The following is an 18182-nucleotide window of genomic DNA, read 5'->3' on the forward strand; positions in this document are numbered from 1 at the left end:
ATTTCTAATATACACATTTAACACTATACATTTATTCTTAAGCATCTCAAAAAGGTTAATGTGTTGTATTTTTATCATCCAGTTCAAAATAATTCTTAATTTCCTTCATGCTTTCTTTATTGATCTGCAGATTACTTAGAAGTATGTAGTTCTATTTTAAAATATTCAGAGTTTTCCTATATTGTTATTTTCTGCTTTGATTCCATAATCAGAGAACATATTCTGTATAATTTCAATAATTTTAAATTTGTTGAAATTCATTTTATGGCCCAATACATGGTCTGTCTTGTTGAATGTCTCACATGCACTTGAAGAGAACGTGTATTCTGTATGTCTTCAGTGTATTGTACTGTAAATATCAATTAGGTCAAGGTAGTTGGTAGTGTTTGTCAGATTACCTACCTGATTTGTTGCCGTTTATGTGTTTACCAGTTGCTAAGACACAGGTGTTAACATTCCCAAATATTATTTGAAATCTTCTCTCTCTACCTTTAATTTTGTTAATTTTTGCTTCATCTATTTTGAGGCTCTGTTATTAAGTGAATACATGTTTAGAGCTGCCATGTCTTCATGATAAATTGACCCTTATTAGGAAATGCCCTTCCTTTATCCCTTTGTCTTTACATCTTTCTTTTACTTGATATTAATATAGCTACTAATCTTCATTATGTTTGCTCTTTGTAGGTAATTTTTTCTACCCATTTATTGTCAGTCCATCTCTTTATATATAAATAGCATTTATTATACAGCATATAGCCAAAGAGGGTATGTTACTGCTCTTTTTTTCCTATTCTGATAATTGCTGCCTTTAAGTTGCTTTTAGTTCATAATAGCATATATAATTATTGATGTGATTTGATTTAGGTCTACCATTTTATTATTTGTTTTCTTTTTTCTTCTCTGTTTTAATCTCTCTTCTGCATTTCTTGACTTCTTTGGGGCCATTTGAATATTTTATTAGAATTTCATTTCAATTTCTCTATCGGCTTTTTGGCTATGCCTCTTTGTAATTTTTTTAAGTTGGGGCTCTGTGAATTATACTATAACTTTTCACAGTCTAATTGAGTAACTAATTGAGTTACTACTGTACTCTTCATGTAAAATGTGAAAAGCTTCAAATTGTATAGACCTATTTACCACCCGACCCTGTTCTTTTTGCTATAATCATATGTGTTACATATATTTCTATTTTAAAACTGATAAAAAATGTTATAAATTTTACTTTCAACAGTCAAATGTAATTTTTAAAAACTAATAAGAAAAAACTGTAGAATATTTATCATTCTAATGCTTTTTGTTTGTTATAAAAGATCTGAATTTCCTTCAGGTATCATTTTCCTGCAGCTTTGGAGAATGTCTTTTCACACTCCCTGTAGTCTATGTCTGTTGGCAATGAATACTCTTTAGTCTTACCTGAAAATGTCTTTATTTTGCCTTTATTTTTCAAGGTTATTTTCAAAGGATGTAGACTTCAGGAATGACCATTCTGGGGTTTTTTTCAGGCTTTAAAGATGTCTTCCCTTCTTAGTTTCTGATGAAAATTCAGTCTTTTGAATTTTGTTGCTTCCCTGAATGTTGTGTATTGTTTTTCTCTAGCTGCTTTTTAGATTTCTTTCCATCTTTGGTTTTCAGTAGTTTGAATATGATTCTTAGTCATGATTTACTTCTTATTTTCCTAAGGGTTCACTAAACTTCTTGAATTGCCATATTTATGTTTTTGACAAAATTTTGGAAAATGTCCACCTTCTATTCTTCAAATTTATATCAAGGTAAAACTCACATAACATGAACTGTTTTAAAGTGTACCCTTTGATGGCATTTACTATATTCTCAATGTTTTGCAGCCACCACCTCTATCTAGTTCCAAAATATTTTCATCACCTCAAGGGAGATCCTGTACCCGTTATGCAACCTCCCCGTAGGCTTCCCTCTACCCAGCCCCTGACAACCACTAATGTGGTTCTGTCTCTATGGATTATTTATTATGGATATGTCATATAAATGAAATTGTACAACAACTGACCTTTTTTGTCTGGCTTCTTTCACTTAGCATAATGTTTTTGAGGTTCATTCATGTTGTCCATGCACCAGTACTTCATTATTTTCACGGCTGAATAATATTCTGTTATATGGTATATATACCACATTTTGTTTATTCATGTATCCACTGGTGGACATTTGGGTTATTTCTACCTTTTGGCTATTGTGACTAGGGCTTCTATGAGCATTCATGTACAGGTATTTGTTGGAATACCTCTTTTTAATATGCTTCCACAGTGGCTGCACCATTAGACATTCCCATCAGCAATGAACATGGGTTCCAATTTCTCCATATCCTCACCAACACTTGTTATTCTCTATTGTTTTCTTTTTTTTAATAGCCATCCTTGTGGGTGTGAAATGTTACTTTATTGTAGTTTTGATTTGCATTTCTCTAATAATTAAAGATATTAAGCATCTTTCATGTGCTTTTTGGTCATTTGTATATCTTCTTTGGAGAAATGTCTTTTCAAATCCCTTGTTTGTTTTAAAACTGGGTTATTTGTTTTTCTATTGTTGAGCTGTAGGAGTTATTTATATATTCAGGATATTAAATCGTTATCAGATATATGATTTGTAAATATTTTCTCCCATCCTATAGGTTATCTTTTCACTTTTCTTGATAATGTCCTTTGATGCACAAAGTTTTTAATTTTTTTTTTTTTTTTTTTTTTTGCAGTATGCGGGCCTCTCACTGTTGTGGCCTCTCCCATTGCGGAGCACAGGCTCCAGACGCGCGGGCTCAGCGGCCGTGGCTCACGGGCCCAGCCACTCCGCGGCATGTGGGATCTTCCCGGACCGGGGCACGAACCCGTGTCCCCTGCATCGGCAGGCAGACTTTCAACCACTGTGCCACCAGGGAGGCCCAGTTTGTTTATTTTTTATTGCTTGCTCCTAAGTGTTCCATTTTGAAAAGAAAGCAATTTGCCAGTGTTTCTGCCCTCTTTCCTAGTATCTTCACCTTGGCAATGTTTCACTCTCCCTGCCAGACCCGAGAGAAGATGGTTGTTGCTGAGTGATGTGTTGTTCACAGTGTGGGAAGCCTCACTCACAGGGTCTGTCTGCAATAGCATTTACAACATAGGGAGCACCACAGCCAGCTGAGTTTGTGAAAGCTCTTTTCTTACATCTTGCCAAGAATTCAATCTGTTTCTGGTTCCTGGAGATTAACAAAAGCTGTTGCTATGTTATCACTCTAAAAGATGGACCCACAGAGTCATATGTAAGCTTCCCTTTATATGGTAAAATGTCACCCACTGATAGACCAAGAACTTAGAAAACTATATCTGAATGGGTAACATGTGTGTCAGCATCATGTTGACAGTCTTCAGGACAAGGTGAATACCTGGTTGGTGATCCCTAACCTATTCTAAATCCTTCCATTGATATCAGCAATAGCTTCTTAGAAATTTCAACTGCCTTGATGGATCCAAGACTCAAATCTAATAGCAGAAACTGTAGAAATACAATTTCAAGAGAAATGAAATTTGGGATTAAAATTGCAACTATGGTATGATGGATAAGTGTTTCTAATATATAAGGAACTCATAAAAATTAGTAAGAACAAGGACCTCAGAAGAAAAGTATTTAAAGAATATGAAGATAAAAATTCTAGAATAGGAAAAGAGAGAAATGAAATCTACATAAGAACGTGTACAACTCAATAATCAAAGTAATAGAACTTAGGAGATACAATTTACTTACCCATCATAGTAGTAAAAATGTGAAAAAATGCTATTGACAGGATTATAGTGAGATAAACATTTTTTATCTCATTAGGTGTGCATGCAAACATAGAACCTTTCTGGAAAAAAACAGCAAGATTTTGTTTTTTGTATATTCATCCATTAACTTGTTCCAGAAAATAATTTCAAGTTGATTAAAACGATATACAATATAAAAAGAGGACCATGGGGCTTCCCTGGTGGCACAGTGGTTGAGAGTCCACCTGCCAATGCAGGGGATGCGGGTTCGTGCCCCGGTCCGGGAAGATCCCACATGCCGCGGAGCGGCTGGGCCCGTGAGCCATGGCCACTGAGCCTGCGCGTCTGGAGCCTGTGCTCCGCAACGGGAGAGGCCACAACAGTGAGAGGACCGCGTACAGGAAAAAAAAAAATAAAAGAGGACCATGAAGAAGGAGAAGGAAGAGGAGAAAAAGAAGAGGATGAAGGGGAGGAAGAAGAGGACGAGAAGGGAAGCGGGGAAGGGGAGGAGAATAAGGAAAAGAAGTAGATGCAATGACAGTGTTGGGATGACATGGAGCTGAAAATAAGTCTGGAAATGAATGACCTGAAGAGCTTCACCAAGTGTTTAAACTTATCTATAAGTCAATGGACAAGGGAAATCATTGGAAAGAAGAGTTTTCCTTCCCATCACAGTTCACTGGATGCTTTTCTTGAAATTGTATGCAGCTGCCTTGGCATAACTCAATGGAAATTACCTCGCTTGCTTTTCCAAACTTCAGAGATGAATACTGTGACCGTCTCCCAGAGATGCACAAAGCAATTGTTGGAACTTTGCATCTCCTAGCTCCATTGAGAGGGTGAGAGCATCTTTGTTTGTAACAAAGAGATAGTTGCAGCACCTTCTTAAGTGGAAGCATAAAGCTGTTTGATTGTTGTATTGAAATCTAACTACGTGGACAAGGGTGTACATAGAGACTGCAAATGGCTACAGGGGTATAGTTGTTGATTGTTAAGAGTTGTCTCTCAGCTGCTTTCTGATGCTAGAGTTGGGACTCCGAGAGCCACACATCTCCTTTGCCAGCTGGATCTCCATTAGTCACTACACACGGGGATTCCAGAGGGAAGACTGGAAGATGGGGGGAGGAAGAAGCACCTATTCCTCCCTGCTGTGCTTCCTGTCCCTGTCCTGCCGCTGCAACAATGGTTCCTCAGTAATAGCCTGTGGCAGCAGCATTGCCTTCAGTGCACAGTTCTCCCAGTTCCTAGAATCAGCCTCACGTACTTTCTCAAGAAGAATGCAAATACAACCTGAAACAGCATCCCCTCCACAGAGATCTGAGTCTCAGATCCACAAGGCCCTTCCTTCAAACTCTAGTTTTAATAATTTCAGCTTCTTCCCTTCCAGTCCCTCTTCTCCACAGCCTTAGAGGTACAGTTACTGCGATACATCAGTGTCACATTTTTGGTTTGATACCTTATATTAAAGTTTCTCTGTCAAAATAAGTAACTCTCCTGAGTGGACCCAGACTGAGATAATGGGTACAATAATAACACCTGTCTCACAGAATTGTGTGTGTGTGTGTGTGTGTGTGTGTGTGTGTGTGTGTGTGTGTGTGTAAAATACATATGCTCTAAATTTATATGCTCTAAATCTCTGAACAATTCTCTATATGATTATATGTTATATATCACGCATATAAACATATTTTTATATAATATACTTAGAATAGTATATGGCACTTAGTATATACTTAATAAATATTGGCTATTTTATTAGCAGTAATGTTATTAATAGCACTGCTTAGAGCTGGCATCTTGACGTGGAAAAGTTCTGGCTGACTTTGGAGTACATCCTGACTGCAAAATGCAAGGCAACAAGAAAGTGAGAACTATACATGGAGGAGGCAGTTAAGTCTACCTACATTTTCTGAAATGAGAAATATCGAAGACTTTTTTTTAAACTGAACAATCCTTTGTAATCATCCTCTTTAGGCCATATAGAATACGGAGGTCCAGAATCTTGATATGCCAGGAGAGATATGAAGTAAAGAGAAGAAAAACTACTATGCATTGACTTCTGACTATGTTACCAGGTAATTTCCAATGTTATTCCATCTACCCCTACCATCAGTCTAGTGAGTTAAGTATTATTATTCCTATTTTATAGATGGATCAACAAAGACTCAGAGGTTAAATTGCTTGTCTTGGGTTACATATGTTAGCAGAGGCAGAGCTAGGATATGAAACAAGATTTGTATCTACAAAAATATAAACATTGTTAGAAAGGAAATTACACGGTGTATATATGTGTGGGAGACTGCAAGAAATATAAGGAGTCAGGAGTTAAAGTCCACAGGATGTTAAAGATTTTACAATTCAATGAGAAAAACTCCAGGTAGCTCAAGGAAGAAAGAAATTGATCAAAGTCACATAGCAAGACTGTGCTAGGATCAGTCCTATAACCTGAAACCGAGAAGTAGGCCACTGCTCTTCCCTCTAAGCCATACTTTATCACAAAATTACCATCCATAACACTCACTTGAAAGAGTGACCCAACTCCAGTCAAGAAATCCATTAACTTATATAAATTTTGAACTCCATAGGATTTTTAAAAATCACTTTCATCTACAAGAAGAATGAAACACATGATTTACTAAGGATGTTTGTGGTGAGTAGACACATAATGACTTTTTCATATGAAGAAAGAAGAAAAAAGATTAAATTGGGGAGTGTGTGGAATGATGTTGCCAGAGAGACGTGGTAAGGAGGACTGTTAATGGCCATTAGTCTGTGTGTGCAAGGAAAAAGTTACTGTGTCTTCCTAGAAGAAGGTTTACCCCAAAAGGTTTCTAATCATTTTACTGAAGTAAAGAAATTCTATGCAGGTGAATGTTACAAGGGAATATGCTATACAATGCTGACGGGCTGTGTTGGTCAGGTTTTCATGGAAGCTTGCCAACGATAAGTATGAGGAAATACTCCTGTGTGGGACTGGGTTGGGGGCCCATTAACATAGGTACTTCCCAGTATAGAGGTCCAGGGAATGCAAATTACCTACTTTAAAAACTATCAATTTTTTAGTATTTACTCTGTCGTAGACTCTATTGAGCACTGTATTAGGACAGATTAGGTTATGCTGTGATAACAGATAAGCCCAGAATTCTAGACGCTGAAGACAACAAAGCTTTATTTCCTGCTCATACAAAGTCTTCTCTGGGCTTCTCAGTTTTCCAGGCATCTTTAACCTCATGGCACCGTCATACCAATATGTGCCCAGGAAACGACAGACAGGAAAGACCAGCACCAGCAATTAAGCATCTCTCTCTAGAAGTGACCCACATTATTTATACTCATATTCCATTGACTGTGTCACATAACCACTCCTAGTTTCAAAGGCCTGGGCAAGTGCAAAGCTTCCCTATGCCTAGAAATAGAAAACTAGTTAATGGTGAAGAGTAGCCATGACTACCTGGAGCCTTCTACATACATTTCTCATGTAAACTTTTCACAACTTTGTGATATAAACACCATATTACCTTCTTTTTACAAATAAGGAACTTGAGTCTTATAGTCATTACACAAATTTCCCAGTGTCACATACCTACGGAAGTGGTAGAGCTGAAATTCAAACACAAGTCCCCAAACTCACACTTCTAATCACCACACCATTCTATCTCCTTGGATATGGATGGGAATCTGAATGGATATCTACATTCAGTCATGATTATATCTCTTAGGAAACATTCCCCCAAGAATAAAGGTTGAGAAAAGTCTAAGGTGACTTTGAGTCTCTAACTTCAGTCAAGGAGAAGACAACCCATCATCAGGGATTGCACTAAAAAATATACAACAGACTACTTAAGCTTTTTATTTTCTTCACTTTTCTCTTATATCCCCTGTATTCTCCAAAGTAATGACCTTTAAAGGGAAAAGATACTGTGAGGTTGTCTTTGGGTGCAACAAAAAGGAAAATGTCTAGGGAGATGACCTCTTTCTTGGTGATGTAAGAACCCCCAGGGATAGAATTATAGATAGGGTGGCAGCATTAAAGAAGAGGAGAAAGTAGACTATGTTCCCTGTGCGCTGCAGGGAAGAGAAGCAGCCCCTCCTGGACTGAGAAAGCCCCCTGAACAAGAACAAGGACCTGCTGCTCTGGCCCATTACACATTAGGACCTGGCCTTGTTTTCTCAGCTGCTCTCCCACTGCCTTTGTGACTCATTCGCTGAGACAGGAGCCAGGAACTTCAGCATCAATTCAACAGTCATTAGGTACCAACTCTGTCTAAGGGGCAGTGTTGGCTTTAAAGAATTTATAATCTAGTAAAGCAGATCAGACAGGAGCACAAATAAGGATAGACCACAGAATCAAGAGAGGTCCATGCAAAGTCAAAGAGGAGAAATTCACTTCATCAGGGGAAAAAAGACCTGGGAGAGTTCATAGAAGCATTTGTACGTAAAGTGGGTTTGTAGATTAGGGTAGGAGTCATGCTGATAGAGATTCTAAAAGAAAAACATATAAAATAGAGCAAAAGGCATTTAAAAATGGATATGAAAGGCCTAGGAAGGATTTGAGAAAAAGTCAGTAACCCACTTTGGTACCATCCCATTCATGAAAGATTTACAAGATAAGGTTGGAAAGCTATGTTGGGACTAAGGCATAGAGGTCTCTCAGAATTTTTTCCTTTGAGAATCTAACTGACCCCTTGAGTTAGCACATTAAGCCCTAGATCCCTGCAGTGAAAAACATACAGAATATTTGACGTTGCCAAAGAAAATTAAGAAATTAGGCTGTGGAGTCAGATTACATGGGTTTGAATGATAAGTCTACCACTTAATCACTATATCACTGTGAGAAAATTATTTAAATTCGCTGCTCTTCATTTTCTCACCTTTAAAATGGGGGTTACAAAGCAATCTACAGGTTCAGTGCTATCCCTATCAAACTACCACTGGCATTTTTCACAGAACTAGAACGAAAAATTTCACAATTTGTATGGAAACACAAAAGACCCCGAAGAGCCAAAGCAATCCTGAGAAAGAAAAATGGAGCTGGAGGAATCAGGCTACCTGACATCAGACTATACCACAAAGCTACAGTAATCAAGACAGTATGGTACTGGCACAAAAACAGAAATATAGATCCATGGAACAGGATAGAAATCCTAGAGGTAAACCCATGCACATATGGTCACCTTATCTTTGATAAAGGAAGCAAGAATATACAATGGAGAAAAGACAGCCTCCTCAATAAGTAGTGCTGGGAAAACTGGACAGCTACATGTAAAAGAATGAAATTAGAACACTTCCTAACACCATACACAAAAATAAACTCAAAAAGGATTAAAGACCTAAATGTAAAGCCAGACACTATCAAACTCTTAGAGGAAAACATAGGCAGAACACTCTATGACATAAATCACAGCAAGATCCTTTTTGACCCACCTCCTAGAGAAATGGAAATAAAAACAAAAATAAACAAATGGGACCTAATGAAACTTAAAAGCTTTTGCACAGCAAAGGAAACCATAAACAAGACCAAAAGACAACCCTCAGAATGGGAGAAAATATTTGCAAATGAAGCAACTGACAAAGGACTAATCTCCAAAATATACAAGCAGCTCATGCAGCTCAATATCAAAAAAACAAACAACCCAATCCAAATATGGGCAGAAGACCTAAATAGACATTCCTCCAAAGAAGATATACAGACTGCCAACAAACACATGAAAGGATGCTCAACATCATTAATCATTAGAGAAATGCAAATCAAAACTACAATGAGATATCATCTCACACCAGTCAGAATGGCCATCATCAAAAAATCTACAAACAATAAATGCTGGAGAGGGTGTGGAGAAAAGGGAACCCTACAGCCACTATGGAGAACAGTATGGAGGTTCCTTAAAACACTAAAAATCGAACTACCATACGACCCAGCAATCCCACTACTGGGCATATACCCTGAGAACACCATGATTCAAAAGGAGTCATATACCACAACGTTCATTGCAGCTCTATTTACAATAGTCAGGACATGGAAGCAACTGAAGTGTCCATCGACAGTTGAATGGATAAAGAGGATGTGGCGCATATATACAGTGGAATATTACTCAGCTATAAAAGGAAACGAAATTGAGTTATTTGTAATGAGGTGGATGGGCCTAGAGTCTGTCATACAGAGTGACATAAGTCAGAAAGAGAAAAACAAATACCGTATGCTAACACATATATATGGAATCTAAAAAAAAGTCATGAAGAACCTAGTGGCAAGACGGGAATAAAGACGCAGACCTACTATAGAATGGACTCGAGGACACAGGGAGGGGGAGGTGTAAGCTGGGACAAAGTGAGAGAGTGGCATGGACATATATACACTAGCAAATGTAAAATAGACAGCTAGTGGGAAGCAGTCGCATAGCACAGGGTGATCAGCTCTGTTTTTGTGACCACCTAGAAGGGTGGGATAGGGAGGGTGGGAGGGAAGGAGACACAAGAGGGAAGAGATATGGGAACATATGTATATGTATAGCTGATTCACTTTGTTATAAAACAGAAACTAACACACCATTGTAAAGCAATTATACTTCAATAAAGATGTTAAAAAATTATAATAATAATAAAATAAAAAATAAATTAAAAAAATAAAATGGGGGTTATATTAATTAGGGGGGTGTTGAGGATTCAGTTAATAAGACATGTAAGAGCTTGAAACAGTATCTAGAATAATGTAATCAAAATCAGTCAATTAATGCTAATTATTATGAATCGCTTTTATTCCATGATACATACTATCTTCTTCTACGTTAGGGATACGGCATTAACTGACACAATATTAATTTCCCTGCAGGAAGGGTTGGTCCTCAGCATAAACGTTAAGTTCACTAACAATTCGCTAAATTATCACGCTGTCTCAAATCTGCCAAAGACGGCGAAATCATTGAAGGCTAGAAATGAGCAAAGATGGTCTGCAAGAAACCATTATGAGGACTTGAAACACAATGTTGCTCACCAAAGTGTTGTGTCTCTGAGTGATTTTATTCTTATTTCGCAACATCCTAACACACATAATGATAAACTACCTCTACAGAGCTGGTGGCTGCCTGGAGCATTTTTGAGGTAGAATAAGGCATTAAATCATTATTGTTGTCACAGGTGTTTTTGATTGGATGAAAGGGCTGGCTATAGATTTTGTCTCTACTGTAGAACACACACACACACACACACACACACACACACACACACACACACACACACACTCATTCCCCCTTTCCATTATGAGCCAGGGGCCAGGAATATCATCTTTTTGGGGGGCTTGCCTCATAATAGTTCTCTAGACCCTCTGTGACCCCAATTTAGGAGAAGGGATGAAAAGGTACTTAAATTACTAGAATGTAAATTCAGACAATACATTTTATTGTTGTTATTTAGAAAAAAGATGGTTTGCTCAGTTCTCCTAAATGCTGATTTAGCCAACACTAACTTACTTGAAATATAGTCACTTGGGCAGTTTATTTAATTTCAATTTTGGCTACAAAAAGCTCAGTTGTCTAAAGACTGAAAACTCTGTCTTAATTTTTTTTTGATTATGAAATTTCACATCAGTGAAGGAAAAAAAGCGGTTCAGGATAGAACAGAATAATAAGAGTGGTGGAGACCTGGAAGAATATCTAAAAGGAATTATTTAGTTAAAGGGGAGAAGGCTGAGGGATGACATAGTAGTCATTCCAAATATTTTTTTCCTTTTATGAGAGAAAAAAAGGAACATTTATTGAGTTTTCAATACATTTTATGTATTGTGCCATGGGCTTTACATATATTCTTCCACGTTATCATAGTGAGAACCATATTTAACAAAAGAGGGAACTGAGGTTTGGAGAAGTTAAATCACTTATATCTGAATTAGTCACTTAGAAGATGGCAGTTACAGAACTCAGTTGATTAAACAGGTTATTATCAGAGAAAATATATTTGATTAAAAAGTGACATTACAAAAAATTGGTTGTTCCTTGGTATTTATTGTAATAGCATTTGACATTTATAAAACCAAACAAAATAGAACAGAAAACGTCTTTTATCATGACATTTAAATTAGCCACAAATACATCATGAGGCAATATGAAGTCTGGAAAATATTTTTAAAATATTATTTCATGATATAAAGCTGCATATGTGGGACAAGCCCTGAAATAACATGGGGGGCAAACACTGTTTTTAAGATTGTTCCCTACGTGATGTTTAAAGAGATGTTTAAATGGAAATTTCAAAATCACTGTGGTTTGGGTCACTCTCTTTCTTGAATCTTTTCAATTCTGTAATCACTAGCCAAACATATCACTTCAAACAAAAACAGTAAAAATCCATTCTCCATGTTTTTATGAAGTTTAATTTCTTCTGTTCCCACCACCACATTCCCAAATACCTGAACCACAGAATGGAGGAAGTGCCTTCCTGAGCTTTCCTATCAGGGGAAATAATTTTATGACTAGAGTTCAGCTAAACCAAGCTGATAGTTCACTGACATTAATACAGTCATTCCTTCTTATGCACTTCTTACGATTAGTTTTGAATTCTGACCCATAATCACAACCATTGTTCATGGGTTCCTCTATCCTTTCTGGTCATGTAGGCAAACTCTGTCTTAGAATCGTTTCAATGCAACACACACTAGTGGAGAACCTTCTATTTTCCAGGCACTGTGCTAGACACTCAGGATAGCGATGAACAAGAAACAGACCCTCTTTTCTCATAGTCCCTCAGTAGGAAGACAAATCCTTATGGTACTCAGTGATACGTGTAACAAGAGAAAGTCCAGAGAAAGGAGAAAAGCTGGCATCATGGGAGATGACCTTGAGACGGGAATTTTAAAAGAAGCAGCATATTATGGGATTAATAGCAGAGGAAGCGACTTGCTGATCTGCAGAAGAAAAGGCTTAAATGTCCACCTTTAGGGAAGACTTAGCTCTTAATGTCTGTGGAATCCTATCTGGGAAGAATTTTAAACTTCCAAATGAGATTTATGACTAATTTAATCATAACTTGAAGCAGCAGCAACAGAGGACATATTTTAACTTATAAAATGTTTCTCTAGACATTGATTTGGTGAAAGTGTGAAAAATCAGACAGATTTTTCAACTTATAAAAGGAACAGCCCTTTGTAAGTGTTATTTTAAGAGTGTGATTTGGCATGCATACCTGCAATACCAGATGGACCTTAAAGGAGAGAGCAAGGCTCATGGAAACATTCTTTCCTCCTTCTTTCCAAAAAATAGCTTCCAAATAAATATTAATAAATTCTAAAAAGACCACTTAGCTATCAACAAGATCCCCTTTCTCTTGCCCTTGGCTGGACAACCCTGTAGTAAACTCACTCATTTTCTTCAGCTATAATGAAGCAGCCACATTTCTTTAGGAACTTCAAGTCCAGCTTTCCAATTATGTGTGTGTCAAAGACTTCTTTTTAATGGGACAGAGTTGGGCTGTTTTCTAGAGAAGGAAACCAGGAAGCAGAGGAGAACGAGGAGAAAATGTGATGGATAGGCTCTGAACCATGAAGTGGTTCTGGGTTGAGGTTGGCCTCTGGAGTGAGGCTCCCTGAGTATGAGTCCACCTTTACCATTTATTGCTTAATTGATCTTGTACCACTTACTTACCAAAGGCCCCTTCCTCATCTGAGTGATCCTAATTAAAAAACAATACCTACCTATAGAGTCGTCATGAAAAATAAACGGAAAAACGACCTCATAAAACTTAGTACAGTGCCTGGCATAAAGTAAATAGTAAGTATTAATTTTTCTTTTCTTATTTCAAAAAAGCCCAATGTTCGTATTGAGTGTCTTTGGATGAATAAATCTCTCTCTCTCTAAAGCGGAAGGATTGATAATTGTTCAAGTCTCTTTACACCTTTAGCATATGTAAGCTCCTTTCCCAACCTGCCAACACTCCTGTTCTCATCTCCTGTAATGGTTCGTGCTCTAATGACTTTTTTTTAATGTTTAACTTGTATTCACTTAGAAAACGTAAGTTTTTTTTATAGAGGGGGGCACCATTTTTCTCAGATTAAAGTTGTAGAAATAGCGAAGGAAGAAAACCAAAAACTGTTCCTAGAGTCTTTGTAGACTGATGCAGGGCACCAGGCTATTTATCAAAGATAGAGTTTACATATGTAAAGTTGCAAAGGCAGAAATATTCCTAGAGCAGGATATATGGCTTAAGCACATGTGTCGAGTCGTAGTCGTAGATTTTTAGGATTTGAAGTGATTTTAAAGATTACTAAGTCCAATGTCTTCATTTTGTAGTCCAGAAAGCTAAAATCCAGAAAGAGTAAGTAACTTTTAAGGATATAAAGCCAGTTAATGAGCCACAGGACTCTCTCACAGGTCCTCTGATGTGCAGCTGAGTGGCCTTCTGCTCACTCTCACATGGGCTAGTAAAACCTCACATACTCCCAGCATCTTAGAGGAAACAGAGGATCACAGAGGGATAAGAGCAGTGTTTCCAAGGCCCAGAATACAAACTTCTGAAACAGTGGGGAGGTTGGGACTGGTCCACCATCCCCTTTTCCCAAGTGGTTCTGGTATGACTGTAATCAGAGTGCATAGACTTGGTGACCCAAATCTGTTCACAATGAATAGTCCAAGAACACAGGACCCATACGGGACCAATAAAATTTGGGACAGACTGCCTGTCTCTTCTCAATAACATGCGTGACAGTGATGTCCGCTTGGGGGATTGCCTAAACAAAATTTTTCCACCACACAGAGAGAGTCTCTCCACAGCAGAGAGAATGAGGCCAATAGGCTTAAAAGGAAAAAAAAATTAATAAGCAGAGCTAGAAGATGGTGACACTATATCTGATGACACAGTTTGAACACATGGATCTCACCATGCTGGAAGCCCACCTGACCTTGGACTTTCCAGTCCCTGAGCTAATAAATTACCTTTCAGCTTAAATATGTCTAAGATTGGTTATTTATATTTCCAACTGAAAGGGTCCTAATGTAAATACTTATGCATCTGTTTCATCATTATATATGTAAATATCTGAATCCAACACTAAATTACAAGTGCCAATGTTGAAGCCACTAATTTTACATAGAAAGGCTCACATCAGAGGTAAAAGGAACTGGTAGGAGATTTTAAAATCATTTAAAAGGAGGAATTATAAAATGATACATTTTATAAATGTGAAAACGTACATTCATTTGCCCATCTTTTGATGTATAAGGCTTGATTTTTGAGGACAGGTTTAACTATTGGTCATTCTGCTTTCACTGAGCTTATGTGCAGCAAGAGTATGTATTAAGAATTGCATTTAGCTGCCAGAAATGCAAAGAGCAGAAATAACAGTGTTCAAAGAAATCACTTATTTTCTCATATAACTTGAGGCCCCAGAGTTTAGTAGTCCAGGACGAGTACGGTCATGCTATGAAATTGTCTTCTACTTTATTATCCTACAGCATGCTTTCCACCTTCAAAGCCACCTCATGGATCAAGTTGGCTGCTAGAGCTCCAGCCATCTGAAGCAAATACCAGATTTCAGGCAGGAGAAAGGTGAATTAAATGGGCACACTTGCAAGTGAGTTAACAACTTTTCAAAACCTTACTCTACCTTCATGTGACTGTTTTGTTTGCACATCATGGTCACACTTAGCTGAAAAATGTCATAGGCTGCAAAATGTTTTCTTGTAGCCAGAATCATTGACACTGAAATACAACTTGAATTCTGTTACTAAGGAAAAGAAGCTAATGGATATTGAGGGGCCACCAACTCCTCCTTTACACAGAAAGATACTAGCTAAATTATGTGAAACTCCAAATTCTTCATAAGGATACCAGACTAACATACATCAAGCCATTTTAATTTAAAATAATTATATGCTAATTTAGAGGGAAGGAAATTTAATAGGGAAGAATGTTGCTCCATAACATGAAGCCGAGAATTGAATGGGCACAGAATAATGAAAGATTCTGTAAAATCTCATTATCATCTTATGTATTTTAAAAGTGTCTTCGTTAGTAGAGAGCTTTCATGCATGTTTCAATAAAATTTAAAGTTGAGAAGCAACCTTTGTCTGAAAGGCAAGGTACAAATGGTTTGGGATGAAAAGATGCCCATGTCGTGACATGTTTCTCAAGCATGGCTGTAACAGCATCCCCACGACGTGTGAATTTCTGACCCTACTCATACGGCATGCATGGCCTGCAGAACAGAATTCCAAAGCTTCTAAATAAACTGGAGCTTCTAGGAGCGATAAGCACTATGTTTTTCTCACTTTATTCCTCCCTTTGACAGTTCTTCTCCTTGTTAATAAGCTTTTTGGTTTTGATTGTTAACCTCGCAACAAGCCTTGTTTCTCAGATCACTAATTATTACCCCCTCTCTGCGGTGACACGCTCAACAAACAGCTCCATCTCGGATCCTGAAAAACTTGTGAAAAAGAAACAACACCAGATTTTCTCACTGACATCATCCTGCTCCTAGTGACAGATCTGAAATGCCTGTGCATGTTAAATTTGGTATTAAAACAACTTTAGTTGGTGTTCAAACTGTCAGAAATTCTGTGGAGGGCCCTGACTTGTAAGGAGATGTGGTTTCTTGTTTTGACAATTCTGGTTTTCCCCCTTCTAAAACCTGCAGGGTTTTAAAAACATGGAAGATGTTACAGTAAAAGAAGTTTCATCTTCCCTTTGGATCCACAATTCCCACCCTTTAGGACACTCTCCTTTTGCTTTATTGTGAGACACACCTTGTCTTTCACCTTCTGAAGACATTATATGGCAGGAATTTATTATTTCAATTAATTTTGTTTTGACAATCTCTTGACACTGCTTTATGGCTGAAGACACTCTGGAGTGTGGCAAAACCGAGATTGTGAATTATTCTCTATGTTCAAGGAAAATGGAATTGCCCCTTTATGAGAACGGCCCAGATGGAAAAGAGTAGGTGGTATTTTGAGATGGCAAATTCTCCAAAAAGACCCCAAATTGGTTATTAACTCTGCCTGCATAATTATAGCCAATACATATAGAAATAACATAAAACTATGAGTTGAGAAACTTTGATTTTACTACTCATTCTGCCATTAGCCAGCTCTATAATTATGGGCAAGTCAGTGTTTGTCTGTCGAATGAGAAGGCCTGCTGATCACAATGTTCCTTTGATTCCTAAATTCTATGCTTCAGTGATGCTTAGAGTCTCAGTACCTCTAGAGAAGAGAAAAGACACAGACTTTTGAATTTGAAGAATTATAATGATCTTGGACAAAAGCAGGTAGTCCTTCACTATCAAATGCTCATCTAAAGTACAATTAAAGATCAAGTGAGTGAAGGCAGAAAACTAGCTTACATGAATTTTGTTCTGCCTCTACCTGGAGAGAAAAATTCTTTCTCCAGACTTTGGGGATAGATTCGCTCTTCCCATTTATCTTTATATAGAGAAGAGATCATCATTTGTGTGTCCCAAATAGGAAATGGCTGGAGACAAGGATAGAAAGATCACCTGAGAGCTCCCTCAGCAAAATGCTCCATGCCTCCAGGCTCTGAGGGAGGTCTGGTCAACATTTATGTCCAAGTGGACCTGGTGCCAGAGATGCAAGTATAGGAAACTGTTCTTTAGGGACCAATGATCCTCAACCATAATAATAAAAAAAGGTTAAGTAGATCCTTTCCCATTGACTAGGACCATGCAGAGTTCAGGCACTTCTAGAACATTTATTGTACATTCATTTCTTTATCCATCAATTCATTCCACCCATGTTTATTGAGCATTTACTAAATGTCAGGCTCTGTGAGAGACACTGGGGAAATGCAAAGATGAAGAAGGAATCATGAGGCATCCATACCTTACAGGTGAAGGCATACTCACAAGCAGAATAACATGTCAAGTTCAGTGACAGGGATGTGTATGGTTTGCTCTAGTTGCACAGAGGAAAGACCCATAATCCAGCTTGCAGGAAGTCACAGAAGGCTTCCAGAAAGAGCTCATACTTAAAGAGAATCTTAAAGTGAGCAGAAATTTTCTCATTGAAACGGCCTGAGAAAATTGGGGGCAATATTAGCCTGGGAAGAGAAAAAGTGCACAGGTGAGAAACTGCACAGTCAGACATGAGCAGAAGAACAGAAGTACTGTTACTCATGAAAGCCCTACCAGTGATTAATTCTCTGCCTCACCCTCTGAGCCAGGGTGAGGTTAAGATGGATGTGGTGAGTAAGAGTGGGTGCCCTGGAGGATAGCTTGCACCTGAACAAAGAAGAAAGCAGCTCATTTTTTATTGTTATCTGAGAGGTGCAAATGGGTAGTCAAACACGTTTCTGAGCCCTGTCAAAAGCTTTATCGTTCCAAATCCTACTTCTGACCCTCTTTTGCTTAAATTCTAATCATCTGGTATTTCTGGTTTGACATAGAATAATGCTGGCCTCTGAAATCTGATTTTCTTTAAACATTCTCCCAAAACTTAT

This window comes from Tursiops truncatus, chromosome 17, assembly GCF_011762595.2.
Source record: "Tursiops truncatus isolate mTurTru1 chromosome 17, mTurTru1.mat.Y, whole genome shotgun sequence".
Taxonomy (NCBI): domain Eukaryota; kingdom Metazoa; phylum Chordata; class Mammalia; order Artiodactyla; family Delphinidae; genus Tursiops; species Tursiops truncatus.